General features: G+C 36.6%; 1 pseudogene; it reads left to right on the top strand.

The window, feature by feature from the left end:
* The first annotated feature begins 534 nt into the window (after positions 1–534).
* LOC109554776 (endoplasmic reticulum resident protein 44 pseudogene) lies at positions 535–1,606 on the top strand (annotated as a pseudogene).
* Positions 1,607–21,317: the final 19,711 nt, after the last annotated feature.

Here is a 21,317-nt window from a genome sequence, read left to right as displayed (position 1 = left end):
CCTAAAGAAACTGGCAAAGCCCTTGGCCAGTTTCCATTAGGATGGCTCTTTATTATCTTAGCCAAAATAAAATCATGGTCTTTAGTGGATTCTCAGTAGCCTTCCAATTACTCCACTCAAGAGGAGAGGGACAAAAATGGGACTTTGGAGAAGTTTCTTATGTAATGCCATGGATCTCAGGTCTTGGTTCAGTTCTCGTAAATATTACAATGCAATTCTAACTGCTTTGATTCCCATGATGATATTGTGATCAAGATCTCTGATTCCTCTAATTCTGGGATTTTCTCATTATGTGAAACCTTGAACATTATACTTTAATGTACCTAATTTTTATTCACCTGAGTTTGTAGACATGAACATTACTAAAGTAATACAAAAAAGAAGAAAACAATGTAAAAGAAGGAAAAAAAATCTTAGAAAAATATGCAAGTATTGGAGCCAAAGAAAACTGTCAGAAAGTGCCATGGAATATTGCTAGTCTAGAGCTTCGCTCTTGTCTGTCTCAGAAACCAAGACAAACGAGGTATTACTTGCATGCTTCCATGGTTCTATGGAACAAAAAGTGGTAAAAAAAAAAAAAGCAGATTGTTGCACACAATTTTTGAGGAAGCTTCCAATGTCATTAAGGAAGAATATACAAATGCAAATCAAGTAGTGTTTGCCAAAGTTAATTGCGATCAGCATGCTGATATAACACAGAGATACAGGATAAGCAAATACACAACCTTCAAATTGTTGCATAATGGGAAGATGATGAAGAGAAGATACAGGGGTAGTGATAAGAGAAAGAACTTGCAGATTACATCAGGCAACAAAAAAGTGACCCCTTCAAGAACTTCATGACTTAGCAGAAATCACCACTCTTGTCCGCAGCAAAAGAAATATCATTAGATATTTTGAGCAAAAAGATTCAGAAAACTATAGAGTTTTTGAAAGAGTAGCAAATATTTTGCCTAATGATTGTGCCTTCCTAGCTAGCTGCATTTGGGGTTGTTTCAGAACCAGAAAGATACAATGGAGACAACATAATCTACAAACCATCAGGGCTTTCTGCTCCAAATATGTTGTACTTGGAATCTATGACAAATTCTGATGAGATATATAATTGGATTCAAGATAAATGTGTTCCTCTTGTCTGAGAAATAGCATTTGAAAATGGAGAGGGATTGACAGAGGAAAGACTGCCTTTTCTGATATGGTTCCACTGTATGAAAGAAGGTACAAAAAGTTTAGAAATGTTCCAGAATGAAGTAGGCCAACAATTCATAAGTGAAAATGGTACAATAAATTTTTACATGCTGATGGTGACACATTTAAACATTGTCTTCTGCACATACAGATTGCCCTGTGAAAGCTATTGACAACTTTAGGCATATGCATGTGTTTGCAGACTTCAGTAATGTAGTAATTCCTGAAAAACTCAAGCAGTTCATATTTGACTTACATTCTAGAAAACTACACAGAAAATTCCATCATGGTCCTGACCTAACTGATACAGCCTCAGGATAGGAAGTCCAAGATGTAGTAAGCAGTCCACCTGAGAGCTCCTTCCAAAGCACCCAGTGAATATAAGTATACTTTATTGAGGGATGGAGATGAGCTTTAAAAACTTAAAAAAAACAACTTGCAAGCCTTTCAATTATGAAAATTATATTTTCATAATTCTATGTTTGTTTTTATTTTGAATAAATTGAAAGATTTGGGGTTTTTTAGTTAACTTATTTTTTAATTGAAGGAAAATTGCTTTACAGAATTTTGTTGTTTTCTGTCAAACCTCAACATGAATCAGCCATAGGTATACACATATCCCCTCCCTCTTGAACTTCCCTCCCATCTCCTTCCCCATTCCACCCCTCTAGGTTGACACAGAGCCCCTGTTTGAGTTTCCTGAGCCATATAGCAAATTCCCATTGATCATCTGTTTTACATATGGTAATGTAAATATCCATGTTACTTTTTCTATACATCTCACCTTCATACATCTCATCTTCAATTTTTATTTTGAATAAACTGAAAGAAGATTTTTTTTTTAAAAAATCAGTAAGTCAAATTCTATGGAAACTTCTATTGGAGTTTTGATTGCGGTTGCAATGTATTCATAGATTACTTTGAAGGAAACTGACATCTTAATTATTTTGTGTCTTCCCATTCATGCCTACTTCTTTATTTAAATCTTCTTTTAAGTGATTTTGTAAAAGTTTATATAATAATAGATTACATATAACTGTGATGTGCCTCTTTTGATGTAATTTATCCCTTATATTTTATAGTTTATTTTGTCTATTTTTCCTTATTTATAGATACATTTACTTATTTTTTTTGTTTGTCTTGATTCTTGAATCTTGCTCATATTATTTTTGGTCATTTGTCTTTAGATTTTCATGGATTTTCTAATATAACCACATCACCTGTAAATAATGAAAATTTTATTTTTCCCTTTATAATCATTTTAATTGTTTCTTATCTTACTTCATCAGTCATGATCTCTAGTGAGTGGTGAATGCATTGAGATAATCAACTTCTTTTCCTTGTTCCTGATTCAATATCAGTGTTTCTAACATTTTGCTACATAGCATGAGGCTCACTATAGTTTTTTGTAGACATCTGTTATAAGGCTAAGAAAATTTCTTTTATTCCCATTTTGCTAAGAATTTTTAAATCACGAATTTGTGGACAATTTATTGAAATAACTTCTCTGAATTCAGTGGGATGATTTGATCTTTTCTTTGCTTTTTCTATAATTCCTGGAACAAATTCAACTTGACTTAGTCATGATGCAATTTTTTAAAAAAAGTTTGGCCACACCACATGACATTTTAGTTCCCTAGCCAGGGACTGAACCCCCAGCCTCTGCGTTGAGGGCACAGAATCTTAACTACTGGACTGCCAAGGAAATCCCTCTGATGCAGTTTTTAGAAAAACTACCTCATTGGTTGGATTCATCTGGCAGACATTTTAAGACTTTTTCATTTATAAGATTATGTTGAATTTGCCTATAATTTTACTATGTTTTTTGGTTCTTAACTTTTTTATTGGTTTATTTTGAAAATTAGGTTGTGATAGGATCATAAAGGAATTGAGGACATTGCTTCTTTTTCTATTATCTCAAATAGTTTTTAGAAGCTAGGAGGAATTTACCTGAACATAATAAAGGCCATATAGGAAAAGTCCACAGCAAATGCCATACTCAATGGTGAAAAACTGAAAGTCTTTCCTCTAAGACCAGAAACAAGGCAAGCATGCCCACTCTTACCACTTTATTCAAGTACTGGGGTCCTAGCCAGAGAAATTAGGCAAGAAAAAGATATAAAAGTCATCCTAATCAGAAAAAAAGAAGCTAAATAGTTATTTGCAGATGGCATGATTTTATGTATAGAAAACTATTTATATGTAGAAAAGATTCACAAAGAAGCTGTTAGAACAAATAAATGTATTCAGTAAATCTGAAAAATACAGATTCAACATAAAAAAATCAGTTGCATTTCTATAATCTAGCAAAAAGTTATTTGAAAATAAAATAACTTACAATAGCAAAAAGAATAAAATACTTAGGAATAGCCTTCAGCAAGAAGGTAAAAGCCATATACTAAAAGCTATAAAATATTGATGAAAGAAATTAAAGAAGACACAAATAAATGGAAAGACATCCCATGTTCATGAACTGGAAGACTCAATATTGTTAAAATGTCCATAGTATTCAAATTGACCTACAAATTATATGTTATCCTCATCAAAATCCCAATGGCATTTTTTTTTTACAAAATGAGGAAAACAATTGAAAAATTCATATGGAACCCACAAAAGACCCCAAATAACAAAGCAATCTTGAAAAAGAACAAAGCTGGAGACATTATACCTTTCTGGTTTCAAAATACATTACAAAGCTACAGTAATTAAAACAGTATAGTAATGGGATAAAGACAGGCATATAGACTAATGGAACAGAATAGCTGCTGCTGCTGCTGCTGCTAAGTCACTTCAGTCGTGTCTGACTCTGTGCAACCCCAGACACGGCAGCCCACCAGGCTCCTCTGTCCCTGGGATTCTCCAGGCAAGAACACTGGAGTGGGTTGCCATTTCCTTCTCCAGGAACAGAATAGAGGGCCCTGAATTGACCCAATAAAGTCATGGTCAACCGATCTTCAACAAGAGTGCCAAGAATCTACAATAAATAAAAGTCTCTTCAACAAACAGGAAAGTTTGGAAAGCTGTATATCTGCATTTCATACAAAAGGATGAAATTGGACCCTTTCCTTACTCCACATACAAAAATCAACTAAAAATGTATTAAAGACTTAAGCATGAGACCTGAAACTACAAAACTCCTAGAAGAAAACATTGGGGAAAACCCCCCTGACATTGATTTTGGCAATGACTTCTTGGGTATGATGCACAGGCAACCAAAGCAAAAATTGACAAGTGGGACTACATAAAAAAACCCAAATAACCTGATTTAAAAATGGGTAAAGGTCCTAAATAGACATTTTTCCAAAAAAGGCATACAGATGGCCAACACTTATATACAAAGATGCTCAACATCACTAGTCATGAGAAAAATCAAAATAAAAACCACAGTGAGCTATCACATCGCACCTGTTAGAATAGCTATTTTCAAAAAGACAAAAGATATTGTGGAGCTTACAATGAGTGATGTGGTAGGGAGGGAAGACAGATGTTTAAAAAAAGATGAAAGTTAAATGTCAGCGAGGATGTCAAGAAAAGTGTTGGTGGGAATGAATGATCCAGTAATCCAACTTCTGGATACATATCCAAAGGAAATGAAAGCTGAATCTTGAAGAGATAGCTGCACTCCCATGTTCATCACAGCATTATTTAAAATAGCCAATATATGGAAACAACAAAAATGTCTATTGACATGTGAATGGATAAAGAAAGTGTGGTATTACACACAATGGAATATTATTATTTGGCCTTTAAAAAGGAAAAAAGAAATCCATCTCATACAACAACATGGACCAACCTTCAGGATATTATACTAAGTAAAATAAACCGACACATAAAAACAAATACTGTGTGATCCCATTTATATAAGATATCTAAAATAGTCAAGCTCATAGAAGCAGATAGTGGAATGGTGGTTGCAAAGGGTTGGAAAGAAGAAGTAGGGAGTTACTGTTCAATGGCTTAAAGTTTTAGTTTTGTATGATGAGTAAGTTCTAGAAAGCTTTCTATAACACTGTGCCTACAGTTAATAGTTCTGTGCACTTAAAAAATTTGTTAAGGGGGTAGATCTCATGTTAAGTACTCTTACCAAACAAACAGGCAAACAAAATGGGGTAAGAGAAAACTTTTGAAGGTTATGTATGTTTATTACCTCATTTGTGGTGATGGTTTCACAAGTATATGTTTATGTCCAAACTCATCAAATTGTAAACATTAAATATATGCAGTTTTTTGAATTTCAATTATGCCTTAGTAAAGTTGTTTAAAAATATAATAAATACATACATATTATTTTATTTTTTCCTTTAAAGTTTGTTTTGGAAAATAGTCCCAAAAATTCCTTGGCTTAGTGGTTAGTTTTTTCTTTTTTTTCTACTATTGAATTTCTCTAGTACTTTTACTGTGATATTCTTCTTGATTGATTTAAGTACATTTTTAAAGGAAATTATTCATTCTATCTACATTTCCAAATGTATTGGCCTACACTCACTGTTCACAGTATTATTTTATTATCTTTAAATTTCTATAAAATCTATAGTAATGTCCTCCAATATTTATTTGTCTGTAGAGAACCAACTTCTCATGTTGTTGATCATTTCTGTTGTTTTTATTAATGTTTCTTTTTGATTTTTATTATTATCTTTCTTTTCTTTCTGCTTTAGTACTGCTTACTGTTATTTTTCTTTACTCTTTATTTGAACTTTTACCTCATTAATTTCAATTTTTTTCTATTTTCTAAATATGTATTTAAAACTATAAAATTTCCCCCAAATACTCCCCTTAAACCAAATCCCACAATTTCTATAAGTATTCCTTTCAGTGCTGTTTATTGCAAATACTGTATCCATCATGATCTCTTCTTTAATCCATATTTCATTTTTAAGTTCTTTAGAGTCCACATTTTTGCTATAATTATTGACTTCTAATTGCATTAGTTGTGGTTAAAGAAAGAAGTCTATATGGCACTGTATTCTTGGAACTGATTGAATTGGCCTTTGTGGTGAATTACTTGTATTTTTTTCTCATTTACTTACTCATTGGAGTAATTAAGGATTCCTTATTCCTTTTCTCCCCTCTCTTGGTTTGATACACATTTTGTTTCTATTCTTTTGATGGTTTTATCTTTATACTTAATACAGATTAAATTTAATCTGTATTTCTCTCCTCCTAAAAAATAAAATGCTTTTAGGGTACTTTAATTCCTTTTTTTTTTTTTTTTTTTAAAGATTTCTTTCTTTCTTTATTTTTGGCTGTGCTGGGTCTTGGTTGCTGCATGCAGGCTTTCTCTAGTTGTGGCGAGCCAGGGCTAATGTCTAGTTGTAGTGCATGGGCTTCTCATTGTGGTGACTTCTCTTCTTGAGGAGCATGGGCTCTAAGGCATGCAGGCTTCAATAGTTGTGGCCCACAGGCGTAGATGCTCCATGGCATGTGGGATCCTCCTGGACCAAGGATTAAACCTGTCTGCTGCATTGCAAGGCAGATTCTTAACCAGGAGACCACCAGAGAAGCCCCTGCTGCTGCTGCTGCTGCTGCTGCTAAGTCGCTTCAGTCGTGTCTGACTCTGTGCAACCCCATAGACGGCAGCCCACCAGGCTCCCGCGTCCCTGGGATTCTCCAGGCAAGAACACTGGAGTGGGTTGCCATTTCCTTCTCCAATGCATGAAAGTGAAAAGTGAAAGTGAAGTCGCTCAGTCGTGTCTGACTCGTAGCGACCCTATGAACTGCAGCCCACCAGGCACCTCCTTCCATGGGATTTTCCAGGCAAGAGTACTGGAGTAGGGTGCCATTGCTTTCTCCGAGAGAAGCCCCTAGAATGTTTTAATTCTGAGCTCACATGTTCCATCTTCTATGTTACCATTGTTTAGATTTTTAGTTTCATTTTATGTTTACCATTTTTATTAGTAATTTATTAGAGACGCAATACAGCAAACAGGTTTATGGGCACAGATTCTGTAGCCAGACTTTGTCACTTATTAGCTATGAGACAGTGAACATGTCACTTATCCTCCATGAGTCTCAGTTTTCTCCTTTATAAAATAGGATTATATCAGTACCTATCTCTAAAGATTCTTGTGAAGTGCTAAATATAATATTTGGCTCATAGCAAGTGCTGTATAAGTATTATATAATAGTAGTAAGTAAGTAAATAAGGTTGCTCAGTCATGCCCGCCTCTTTGTGACCCCATGGACTGTAGCCCACCAGGCTCCTCTGTCCATGGGATTCTCCAGGCAAGAGTACTGGAGTGGGTTGCCATTTCCTTCTCCAGGGGAACTTCCCAACCCAGGGATCAAACCCAGGTCTCCTGCATTGCAGGCAGACGCTTTAGCCTCTGAGCCACCAGGGAAGACCATATAATAGTAGTAGATGTAATATTATTTAAGTATATTGTTTAGCACTTTATATGTTTACAGTGATTTTTGTAACTAAAACTTCCCCTCTAGTTTTATTTCCTTTTTGTGATAATGTGTCATTTAGTAGTTCTGTTAGTGATGGTCTGTGAGTAATAAACTCAGAATTTATATGCCTGTAAAAGTATTTTATGCTCCTCCAAGATGAGAGCTTAGCTGTGTAGAGCTTATTAGATTGTTATTTTCCTTCAGCACTATGAATATATTATTTTTTCTGACATCTCTTATTGGTGATTCAATATCTACAGCAACTGTGGCATTCTTTGCTTTTTCCCTTCCATTTTTATTGAGATACAGTTGAAATACACTGCACTGTGGCTTTCCTTCCTTTGCAATTAATCTGTCTTTTGTCTGTGGCTGCAATTTCACTACAGTCTATCTAGTTGTGATTTTGTTGTAACATAACCTTCTAGGGATTCAGTTACATTATATATGCTACTTGAATCTGGGGACACTCACTTTTCTCAGTTCTGAAATTTTGGGCAAATATTATCTTGAAGATTGCATCTACACTGTCGGTTCTAGAACTCCCGGTGGCTAAGTGTTGGCTATTCTCATGCTATCTTTCATGTCTCTTCACTTCACTTTCATATGTTCTTTTTATCTCTTTGTGCTGCATTTTCAGTGATGTCCTCAGCTTTATCTTCCAATTCATTTAACTCTTTTCAATGATTTCTAATATATTGTTTCATATGTTGAGTTTTTTAAATTTCAATGGTTATATTTTCCAAATTTGGAAGTTTTTATTTGGATCATTTGTAAATCCTCTTATTCTTATTCATTTTCTCTCTTTTAACAAAATAATTTCAAAAAGAGCTTAAATTAAATACATTTTAAATGCTGAATTATTTCTAGTCTTGAGTCCAAAATCTCATTCACAGTGTTTTGTTTTCTTGTAAGTCTTGAATGTGAACTAGTCTTCAGAGGAAGTTATTTTAGTAGGTATCCTAGACCCTTTGGTAGCAGATGAAATCCTGTAGGTCAATTTGGCCCTTTTTTTCAGATCCCTATAGAATCTTCTTGCTTCAAACATATTTTTTTTATTTCTTGCTTCAGTTTCCTGAACCATGCAAGTACCATGAATTTGAGTCTCACTTCCATGGATAATGCAGATTTGGGAACCCATTCTTGCAACTGGCTCTTTTCTTTACCCATACTGACAAGAGTATGACAACCTATTCTGCTTCTTCCATTGGCTCCTAGGTAGAGTTTTGTGGTTCTCTGTTTCACATAAAGGACATGTTTTTTTTTGTGGGGGTGGGGAGGGGCATGTAGCTTTAGGGAGGAAGCTCAATTCTAGCTTTCTACACGGTCCTGAACCTTTATTTGCTATCCTTGAATAGATGTTAAAATACAAATACTCCAAGACCTGTCCTTGTCACCTATAAGAGCTGTTCTATGTCAATATCTGCCTGCCATTCTAACTTTTGAGTTCCTTCTTGGTTTTTATAAAGATATTTTCTCTTCCTATTTTTAATCTTGACCAGGCATTTTTAAATGATTTTGTCATATTTTATCTAACATCTATTTTGTGTTTGAGGCAGAAGGTTGCTTTTGTTTTCATTTTTACTATTGTCTCAGTACACCATCTTGACAAGGAGTACCTTTCGTTTGATATGTACAGGTACCAGCAAGCTGATAAGGGGACTTAATGGTTCACTTGATCCCAGATCAAAGCTTAAAAGATAAAAGTCCTGTTAACCTACTTTTTGCTTTATAGTACTTAGTCCTACTTATTTAAAGCTAAACTCTTATTGTATAATTTGCTTCAAAGAATTTTCCCCAAACATAAATATAGACTAATTATATTGCATTATTACTTAGATTTGAACATTTAATATAGCTTCCTCAGAGGACAATTCAAATGAAGTATGAATGTGCAAGGTTCAGAATGTAGTAAAGATTATTTGAGGTTTTATTTTTTGTTGACTTGTATGTATTCTTTATATACTTTGTATATTAACCCCTTATATTTTTTGTTGAGTTGAATGTATTCTTTATATACTTTGTATATTAACCCCTTATCAGATATATGATAAATATATTGCAAATACTTTACCCCATTCTGTAGGTTGTCTTTTCACTTTGTTGATGGTTTCTTTTGCCATATAGAACCTTTTTAGTTAAATATAGTCCACTTGTTTTTTTCTGTTTGTTTTTGCTTGTGCTTTAGGTGTGATTTTCAAAAAATCATTACTATGTCCCATGCCAAAGAGTTTTCTTCTGTTTTCTTTTAGGAGTTTCATGCTTTCATGTCTTATAGTTCAGTCTTTAATCCATTTGGAGTCAATTTTTTGAGTAGTGTAAGGTAGAGATTAACTTTGATTCTTATTCATGTACATATCAAATTTCTCCAGTATCATTTATTGAAGAGAATCTCTCTTTCCATTAAATATCCTTGGCTTACTCATCAAATATTGCTTGACTGTGTATGCTTGGGTTTATTTCTGGGATCTCAGTTCTTTTCCATTGGTCTATTAGTCTTTTGTTTGCCAATACCATACTATTTTAATTACTATAACTTTATGGTATACCTCAGCCATCAATGCAAAGAAATAGAGGAAAACAACAGAATGGGAAAGACTAGAGATCTCTTCAAGAAAATTAGAGATACCAAGGGAACATTTCATGCAAAGATGGGCTCAATAAAGGACAGAAATGGTATGGACCTAACAGAAACAGAAGATATCAAGAAGAAGCGGCAAGAATACACAGAAGAAGTGTACAAAAAAGATCTTCACTACCCAGATAATCACGATGGTGTGATCACTCACCTAGAGCCAGACATCCTGGAATGTGAAGTCAAGCAGGCCTTAGAAAGCATCACTACGAACAAAGCCAGTGGAGGTGATGGCATTCCAGTTGAGCTATTTCAAATCCTGAAAGATGATGCTGTGGAAGGGCTGCACTCAATATGCCAGCAAATTTGGAAAACTCAGCAGTGGTCACAAGACTGGAAAAGGTCAGTTTTCATTCCAATCCCAAAGAAAGGCAATGCCAAAGAATGCTCAAACTACCGCACAATTGCACTCATCTCACACGCTAGTAAAGTAATGCTCAAAATTCTCCAAGCCAGGCTTCAGCAATATGTAAACTGTGAACTTCTGATGTTCAAGCTGGTTTTAGAAAAGGCAGAGGAACAAGAGATCAAATTGCCAACATCCGCTGGATCATCGAAAAAGCAAGAAAGTTCCAGAAAAACATCTATTTCTGCTTTATTGACTATGCCAAAGCCTTTGACTGTGTGGATCACAATAAACTGTAGAAAATTCTGAAAGAGATGGGAATACCAGACCACCTGACCTGCCTCTTGAGAAATCTGTATGCAGGTCAGGAAGCAACAGTTAGAACTGGATATGGAACAACAGACTAGTTCCAAATAGGAAAAGGAGTATGTCAAGGCTGTATATTGTCACCCTGCTTATTTAACTTATATGCAGAGTACATCATGAGAAACACTGGGCTGGAAGAAGCACAAGCTGGAATCAAGATTGCTGGGAGAAATATCAATAACCTCAGATATGCAGATGACACCACCTTTATGGCAGAAAGTGAAGAGGAACTAAAAAGCCTCTTGATGAAGGTGAAAAAGGAGAGTGAAAAAGTTGGCTTAAAACTCAACATTCAGAAAACAAAGATCATAGCATCTGGTCCCATCACTTCATGGCAAATATATCGGGAAACAGTGTCAGACTTTATTTTGGGGGGCTCCAAAATCACAGCAGATGGTACTGCAGCCATGAAATTAAAAGACGCTTACTCCTTGGAAGAAAAGTTATGACCAACCTACATAGCATATTGAAAAGCAGAGACATTACTTTGCCAACAAAGGTCCATCTAGTCAAGGCTATGGTTTCTCCTGTGGTCATGTATGGATGTGAGAGTTGGACTGTGAAGAAAGCTGAGCCGAAGAATTGATGCTTTTGAACCGTGGTGTTGGAGAAGACTCTTGAGAGTCCCTTGGACTGTAAGGAGATCCAACCAGTCCATTCTGAAGGAGATCAGCCCTGGGATTTCTTTGGAAGGAATGATGCTAAAGCTGAAACTCCAGTACTTTGGCCACCTCATGCAAAGAGTTGACTCATTGGAAAAGACTCTGATGCTGGGAGGGATTGGGGGCAGGAGGAGAAGGGGACGACAGAGGATGAGATGGCTGGATGGCATCACTGATTCGATGGACATGAGTCTGAGTGAATTCTGGGAGTTGGTGATGGACAGGGAGGACTGGAGTGCTGTGAATCATGGAGTCGCAAAGAGTCAGACACGACTGAGCAACTGAACTGAACTGAACTATGGTATGCCTTGAAATTAAAAAGTGTGATGCCTCCTGCTTTGTTCTTCTGTTCTCAGAATGTCTTTTATATATGAATGGCCAACAGGTATCTGAAAAGTCACTAGTTAATAAAGAAATGCAAATTAAAACAACAGTGAGCTCTCAACCCACACCTGTTAGAATGGCTATCATCAAAAAGTCAGAGATAACAAATGCTGGCATGAATGTGTAGAAAAGGGCACTCTTGTATACTATTCATGAGATTGTAAGTTGGTCCAGCCACTTTGGAAAAACAGTATGGAGGTCTCCCAAGAAATTAAAAATAGATCTACCAAATAATCAACAATTCCACTTCTGGGAATATGTCAAAAGGAAATGAAAACAGTAACTCAAAAATATGTCTGCACTGCCACATTCATAGACACATTTTTTATAATAGTCAAAATATGGAAACAACCTTAGTACCCATAGATAGACGAATGGATAAAGAATTTGTGATACACATGCGTGCGTGCACACACACACACTTAGGTACAGTGGAATATTATTCAGCCGTAAAAAAATCAAGGAAGTCCGACCATTTGTGACAACATGGATGGACCTTGCAGACATGCTAGGTGAAATAAGTCAGACAGAGAAAGGCAAATCGGATATGATCTCGCTTATTTGTGGAATCTAATTTAAAAAGAAAACCAAAATCACCAAACTCACAGAAAAAGAGATCAGTTTGTAGTTACCTGAGGCAAGAAGGGGAGTGATTAAAAGGAAGGTAGTCAAAAGGTACAAACTTTCGGTTATAAAATAAGTACTAGGGATGTAGTGTACAACATGATGACTATAGTTAACACTGCTGTATGATGTACAGGAAGTTGTTAAGATGGTAGATCTTAAGAATTCTCATTACAAGAAGGGTGTGTTTTTTTGGTATTTATATGAGATGACAGATATTAACTAAACATAATGTAATCATTTCACAATATATGTAAATTAAAGCATCATCCTGTATACCTTAAACTTATACAGTAAAAAATATCAATTATTTCTCATTAAAACTGGAAGAAAATGAAGTAAAGAAGCATTAGACTTAGCCACCTCCTCTCATTGTTTTCCTGGGTTGTCTCACCACATTTGGTATTCTTGCTAAAATGTCTCTCATGACGTTTTTGACTTCTGAATTTTGCTTTTCAAAGTTTTCAAAAAGAATTAATCACATTGTTCAAATATATCAAAGATTGCAAAGAACATAACCAATCTGATTTCAGTGTTGACCATCTGGTGATGTCCATGTGTAGAGTTGTCTCTTGGGTTGTTGGAAAAGAGTGTTTGCAATGACCAGCATGTTCTCTTGACAAAACTCTGTTAGCTTTTGCTTTGCTTCATTTTGTACTCCAAGGCCAAACTTGCCTGTTATTCCAGGTATCTCTTGACTTCCTACTTTTGCATTTCAGTCTGCTAGGATGAAAAGGACATCCTTTTTGTGTTAGCTCTGGAAGGTGTTGTAGATCTTTATAGAGCCATTCAACTTCAACATCAGTGATCATGGCATAGACTTGGATTACTGCAATATTGAATGATTTGCATTGGAAACAAACCAGGATCATTTTGTCATTTTGGGGATTGCACCCAAGTACTGCATTTCAGACTCTTGTTGACTAGGAAAGCTACTCTGTTTTTTCTAGGGGATTCTTGCCCACAGCAGTAGATATAATTGTCATCTGAATTAAATTCACTCATTCCCATGCATTTTAGTTCACTGATTTCTAAGATGTTGATGTTCACTCTTGCCATCTGCTGCTTGATCATGTCCAATTTACCTTGATTCATGGACCCAAGATTCCAGATTCCTATGCAATACTGTCCTTTATAGCACTGGAGTTCACTTTCACCACCAGACACATCCCCAAGTGAGTGTCATTTCTGCTTTAGCCCAGACACTTCATTCTTTCTGAAGCTATTAGTAATCACCCTCTGCTCTTCCCCAGTAGCATATTTGACACTTTCTTACCTGGGTGGCTCTTCTTCCGGTATCATATCTTTTTGCCTTTTTATACTGTTCATGGGCTTCTTGAAGTGAGACTACTGGAATGGTTGCCATTTCCTCCGCCAGTGGTCCGTGTTTTGTCAGAACTCTCCACTATGACCCATCCATCTTGGGTGGCCCTGCACAGCATGTCTCATAGCTTTATTGAATTATGTAAGCCTCTTCACCATGAGAAGGGTGTGATCCATGAAGGGGCCCTATTTAATCTGATGACTATGTAACAGGCAAAATGTACCAACATTTACCTACTGAGTACTGAATTCCATATACCTGTGCTAATTGCTTTGGCATTGCCTTTCTTTGGGATTGGAATGAAAACTGACCTTTTCCAGTCCTGTGGCCACTGCTGAGTTTTCCAAATTTGCTGGCATATTGAGTGCAGCCCTTCCACAGCATCATCTTTCAGGATTTGAAATAGCTCAACTGGAATTCCATCACCTCCACTAGCTTTGTTTGTAGTGATGCTTTCTAAGGCCTGCTTGACTTCACATTCCAGGATGTCTGGCTCTAGGTGAGTGACCACATCATCGTGATTATCTGGGTAGTGAAGATCTTTTTTGTACACTTCTTCTGTGTATTCTTGCCACCTCTTCTTGATATCTTCTGCTTCTGTTAGGTCCATACCATTTCTGTCCTTTATTGAGCCCATCTTTGCATGAAATGTTCCCTTGGTATCTCTAATTTTCTTGAAGAGATCTCTAGTCTTTCCCATTCTGTTGTTTTCCTCTATTTCTTTGCATTGATCACTGAGGAAGGCTTTCTTATCTCTTCTTGCTATTCTTTGGAACTCTGCATTCAGATGCTTATATCTTTCCTTTCCTCCTTTGCTTTTTGCTTCTCTTCTTTTCACAGCTATTTGTAAGGCCTACCCAGACAGCCATTTTGCTTTTTTGCATTTCTTTTCTATGGGAATGGTCTTGATCCCTGTCTCCTGTACAATGTCACGAACCTCATTCCATAGTTCATCAGGCACTCTGTCTATCAGATCTAGGCCCTTAAATCTATTTCTCACTTCCACTGTATAATCATAAGGGATTTCATTTAGGTCATACCTGAATGGTCTAGTGGTTTTCCCTACTTTCTTCAATTTAAGTCTGAATTTGGTAATAAAGAGTTCATGATCTGAGCCACAGTCAGCTCCTGGTCTTGTTTTTATTGACTGTATATAGAGTCAACAAATCCCAAAGAAAGGCAATGCCAAAGAATGCTCAAACTACCGCACAATTGCACTCATCTCACACGCTAGTAAAGTAATGTTCAAAATTCTCCAAGCCAGGCTTCAGCAATATGTGAACCTTGAACCTCTGATGTTCAAGCTGGTTGTAGAAAAGGCAGAGGAACCAGAGACCAAATTGCCAACATCCGCTGGATCATCCAAAAAGCAAGAGAGTTCCAGAAAAACATCTATTTCTGCTTTATTGACTGTGCCAAAGCCTTTGACTGTGTGGATCACAATAAACTGTAGAAAATTCTGAAAGAGATGGGAATACCAGACCACCTGACCTGCCTCTTGAGAAATTTGTATGCAGGTCAGGAAGCAACAGTTAGAACTGGACATGGAACAACAGACTGGTTCCAAATAGGAAAAGGAGTATGTCAAGGCTGTATATTGTCACCCTGTTTATTTAACTTATATGCAGAGTACATCATGAGAAACACTGGGCTGGAAGAAGCACAAGCTGGAATCAAGATTGCTGGGAGAAATATCAATAACCTCAGATATGCAGATGACACCACCCTTATGGCAGAAAGTGAAGAGGAACTCAAAAGCCTCTTGATGAAAGTGAAAGTGGAGAGTGAAAAAGTTGGCTTAAAGCTCAACATTCAGAAAACGAAGATCATGCCATCTGGTCCCATCACTTCATGGGAAATAGGTGGGGAAACAGTGGAAACAGTGTCAGACTTTGTATTTTTGGGCTCCAAAATCACTGCAGATGGCGACTGCAGCCATGAAATTAAAAGACACTTACTCCTTGGAAGGAAAGTTATGACCAACCTAGATAGCATATTAAAAAGCAGAGACATTACTTTGCCAACAAAGGTCTGTCTAGTCAAGGCTATGGTTTTTCCTGTGGTCATGTATGGATGTGAGAGTTGGACTGTGAAGAAGGCTAAGCACTGAAGAATTGATGCTTTTGAACTGTGGTGTTGGAGAAGACTCTTGAGAGTCCCTTGGACTGCAAGGAGATCCAACCAGTCCATCCTAAAGGAGATCAGTCCTGGGATTTCTTTGGAAGGAATGATGCTAAAGCTGAAACTTCAGTACTTTGGCCACCTCTTGCGAAGAGTTGACTCATTGGAGAAGACTCTGATGTTAGGAGGGATTGGGGGCAGGAGGAGAAGGGGACGACAGAGGATGAGATGGCTGGATGGCATTACTGAATTGATGGATGTGAGTCTGAGTGAACTCTGGGAATTGGTGATGGACAGGGAGGCCTGGCGTGCTGTGATTTATGGGGTTGCAAAGAGTCGGACACGACTGAGCAACTGAACTGAGCTGAACTGTGCTAATTGCTATCTCATAGCACTATGTGGTTTAATGTAATCTTATCAGACAAGTATTAGCATCTCCATGTCATTTCATAACACAGTGGTAAGAGTTCAGATCAAGAATCAGATTTCCAGGGTTTTAATCATGGCTCTAGTATTCACTAGCTACATGATCTGGGACAGATCACCTGAACATTCAAAGTTTCAATGTCCCCATATCTAAAGTGTGAAACACTTCAAGCAAAAGGCCAGAATCATAGCGTACCTGTGAGGTTTAAATGAGTTACTACATATTAAGGTCTTAGCACAATGTGTGGCACATAGGTGATCAAGACTCCTGAGATGTTATTATTGCTACTAGAACAGATAATCATAAATATCTAGTCCCAGGTCACAAAGCTCTCTAATTCTCTATTTCCTATTCTTTGCCTGGTTCTGTGCTGCTTGTGATGGCAAGTCACTTCTCCTTTTTTGGTTTAAGTGAAGGTCCTCATTAAAATATATATATATATATTTGGCTGCTCCAGGTCTTAGTTGTGGCATGCAGGCTCTTTAGTTACGACATGCAAGCTCTTAATTGTGGTATATGGGGTCTATTAATAGTTCCTTGACCAGGAATTGAATCTAGTCCCCCTGTATGGGGAGCCCAGAGTCTTGGCCACTGAGGGAAGTCCCAAGAGCGTCATTTTTAAAGTAAACATTGTGATCTCTTGCTATACTATAAATTCGTCTTTCTGTTCTAAAAACAAAAGCAATGATTTCTGGAGAAATTTATATAGTCTAAGCCAAAAGTTGAGCAAAGAGCATTCTTTTCCTGGAAGCACTTAGCATGACAGCACAGATACAAGGCTGAAAGGGGGATACCAGTAAATATGGCACTGTGACCTAAAGTACAAGTATCTGCATGATTTGTGAATTATTTTGAGTTTTTCTAGTTGTTATAAGAGTATACAGCATATATGATCTGATACACTCAGAAAGCTTATTACTGAGAAGCACTGGGAATGCTCTTCTGTCCAAGCCAAAGGCAAGATAAATTTGGTTCTTGGCCTTCCTCTGTATAAGGATGGGAAGAGTCATGTCTAAAGAGAGAAACAAAAGCATAAAAATCCACTCTCATGAGGAAATCTTTCTATGAAGATGATTGAGGAGCTTGTCTACACCCATTAGATCTGTTCTAACAGAAATACCATGGACTGGATGACTTAACAACAAACATTTATTTCTCACAGTTATGGAGTGTGGGAAGTCTAAGTGCAAGGCACTGACAGATCAATGTTTGGTGAGTGCTCACTTCTTGGTTCATAGAAGGCCATTATCTCCATGTATCCTCACATGGTGGACAGAGAGAGCTCTGGTCTCTTCAACCCCTTACAAGGGCACTAATCTCATTTATGAGTATTTATGACATAATTACCTTCTAAAGGCCATACTTCCAAATACCATCACAGTGGAGATTTTATTTCAACGTATGAATTTTAGGGGGATACAAACAGTCTTTAGCAGAGCTCCAAGGATCAATCTTCTCTGTACAGGACAGGACACAACTTAGTGGCTGAACAACCACAACAACTTAATTCACTGTTCATTCCATCTGTTTCTTAACTGACTTCACCTCAAACCATCAGTTTATCAAATAATAGATAATATTTACTGAATCCTTACAACCTGCCAGGTGCTACTCTTAAGTGCTTTGAATGTAGTGCTTTAATCAATATATCATTCCTTTGAGGAAGAGACTGGCATTACCCTTATTTTATTTTTCCATTCTGGGACATCTTTTCATTTACACTACTCTTATTTTAAAGGAAGGAAATAGAGGCCAAGAGAGGGTAAGTTTCCCACATTCTCTGGCTAGTAAGTCAGGATTTGGAACCCAAGCAATCTCACTCCATGGCCTGTTCTCCTAAATGCCATGCTATAAGCAGAAGATGTGTCATAATTAACTCAGTAATCAATATTTTTCACTCAATTCCATAATTATATGCTAGAGTCCTGGGCCGGTTTTCTCTTTCAAATCTAGTGACTGACCAGTGTGTATTGATTTCCATAATCCTTTAACAGAGAGGGTATAATAAGTGACTTTTAGAAATAATATCAGGCAAAAGACTTTGTTGACAGTTCAGGATCTGATTTCTGCTCAGGAACATTTTAACATAATAATTCTGAGATGTAAATTAGTGATTTTTTCCAATGCAGACAGTACAAGTAAAACAGAAATTATGTTTCTCAGCAGTATCTGAATTAAATATATACATGATGTGAATGCTTAAAGGATATTTTAAAATGCAAGTAGAAATTTGATCACTTAAAATATTGTTTGATTAAAACTAATCTTGGAATTAATGATGTTTTAGATTGTCATACCAACTGCACTAGGAATAAAATAAAGGAAATTTCAAAAGGCAGAATTGTATATGAATGTTAAAATACTAGTGTATCTCAAAGTATTGGGGGAAATAGGAAATGTAATTGAGATTCTAAAATGTTGAAATTACAAAGATCAAATCGAACCAAATCTCACTATACTTACATGAAAAGGTCAGGACCTAAATAAATTTTAGAGGGTTTACTTAGATGAAGATGAAAAAGATGAAGAGAAATTTAAAAAGATGATACATTTATATTATTCTGTAATATTACTTCTAAACTATACAAGAGATCTGATAGAGACCAAATTTCATATATTAAAGTATTATTTATTTTTATGATGTTAGCTATACAGCTCATGTATAAAAATGAAGAAAAGCAGATAAGTAAATAGATGAAAAAGTTTAAAATACTCACAATTTATAATTCACAGCAAGTTGTCATGTAAACCTTGATGTTTATCTACTGCAGCTCATTATTATGCACCGTGTATAAGATAGTTTTAAATAAAGTTTACTGCATATATTATTTTTAACTTTTAAAAAGCATAAGATATTTAAAATACATTTGATAAATAATAATCTACATTGTCTTTTTTAGAGATTGAATTATTGTTGCAGTTCAGTGGCTAAATTGTGTCCTACTCTTTGTGACCCCATGAACTGAAGCATACCACTCCTCTGGCCTCCACTATTTCACAGAGTTTACTCAAATTCATACCCACTGAGTCAGTGGTGCTATCTAACCAACTCATCCTCTGCTGCCCCCTTTTTCTTTTGCCTTCAATCTTTCCCTGCATCAGAGTCTTTTCCAATGAGTAGGCTTTTCGCATCAGATGGCAAAAGTATTGGAGCTTCAGCTTCAGCATCAGTCCTTCCAATGAATATTCATGGTTGATTTCCTTTAGGGTTGACTGATTTGGTCTCCTTGCCGTCCAAGGGACTCTCAAGAGTTTTCTTCAGCGCCACAATTAGAAAGCAACAATTCATCAATGCTCAGCCTTCTTTATGTTCTAAGTCTCACATTGGTACTTGACTGCTGGAAAAACCATAGCTTTGACCATACGTACCTTTGTCAGCAAATTAATGTCTCTACTTTTTTAAATGCTGTCTAGGTTTGTTGTAGCTTTCCTTCCAAGCAGCAAGCCTCTTTTAATTTCATGGCTGCAAGCACCATCCTCAGTGATTTTGGAGCACAAGAAAGTGAAATCTGTCACTGCTTCCACTTTTTCCCCTTCTATTTATCATGAAGTGATGGGACTGGATGCCATGATCTTAGTTTTTTGAATGTTGAGTTCAAGCCAGCTTTTTTATTCTCCTCTTTTACCCTCATCAAGAGGTTCTTTAGTTCCTCTTCACTTTCTGCCATTAGAGTGGTATCATCTGCATTTCTTAGTTTTTAATATTTCTCCCAGCAATCTTGATTCCAGGTTGTAATTCATCTAGCCTTGCAATGTTTCACATGATGTACTCTATATAAAAGTTAAATAAGCAAGGTGACAATATGCGGCCTTGATGTATTCCTTTCCCTATTCTGAATCAGTCTGTTGTTCCATGTACAGTTCTAACTGTTGGTTCTTGACCCCTATACAGGTTTCTCAAGAGATGGTAAGAATTTAAAGAATTCCCATCTCTTGAAGAATTTTCCACAGTATGTTGTGATCCAGTCAAAGGCTTTAGCATAGTCAATGAAGCGGAAGTAGATGTTTTTCTGGAATTTCCTTGCTTTCTCCATGATCCAACAGATGTTGGCAATTTGATTTATGGTTCCTCTGCCTTTTCTAAACCCAGCTTGTACATCTGGAAGTTCTCGGTTCACATAATGTTGAATTCCAGCTTGAAGAATTTTGAACATTTCCCTGCTAGCATGTAAAATGAGTGTAATTGTATGGTACTTTCAACACTCTCTGACATTGCCCTTTTTGGAGATTGGAATGAAAACTGACCTTGTCCAGTCCTTTTGCTACTGCTGACTTTTCTAAATTAGCTGACATATTGATGCAGCACTTTAACAGCATCATCTTTTAGGATTTGAAATAGCTCAGCTGGAATTCCATTACCACCACTAGCTTTGCTTTTAGTAATGCTTCCTAAGGCCCACTTGACTTCACAATCCAGGATGTCCAGCTCTAGGTGAGTAATTATACACTGCAGTTATCTGGGTCATTAAGACTTTTGTATAGTTCTTCTGTGTATTCTTGCCACCTCTTCTTAACCTCTTTTGCTTCTATTAGGTCCTTATCATTTCTGCCCTTTATCATGCCCATCCTTGCATGAAATGTTCCCTTGGCATATCTAATTTTCTTGAAGAGATCTCTGTCTTTGCCATTCTATTGTTTTCCCCTATTTCTTCCCATTGTTTATTAAAGAAGGTCTTCTTATCTCTCCTTCCTATTCTCTGGAACTCTGCATTCAACTGGGTATATCTTTCCCTTTCTCCTTTGTGTTTTGCTTCTCTCTTTCCTCAGCTATTTGTAAGGCCTCCTCAGACAACCACTTTGCCTTCTTACGTTTCTTTTACTTTGGGATGGTTTTGGTCACTGCCTCCTGT

This window comes from Bos indicus, chromosome X (assembly GCF_029378745.1).
Source record: "Bos indicus isolate NIAB-ARS_2022 breed Sahiwal x Tharparkar chromosome X, NIAB-ARS_B.indTharparkar_mat_pri_1.0, whole genome shotgun sequence".
In the NCBI taxonomy this organism is placed as follows: domain Eukaryota; kingdom Metazoa; phylum Chordata; class Mammalia; order Artiodactyla; family Bovidae; genus Bos; species Bos indicus.
Note: the sequence above shows the minus strand (reverse complement) of the source record. Positions and strands in the feature narration are given on the sequence as shown.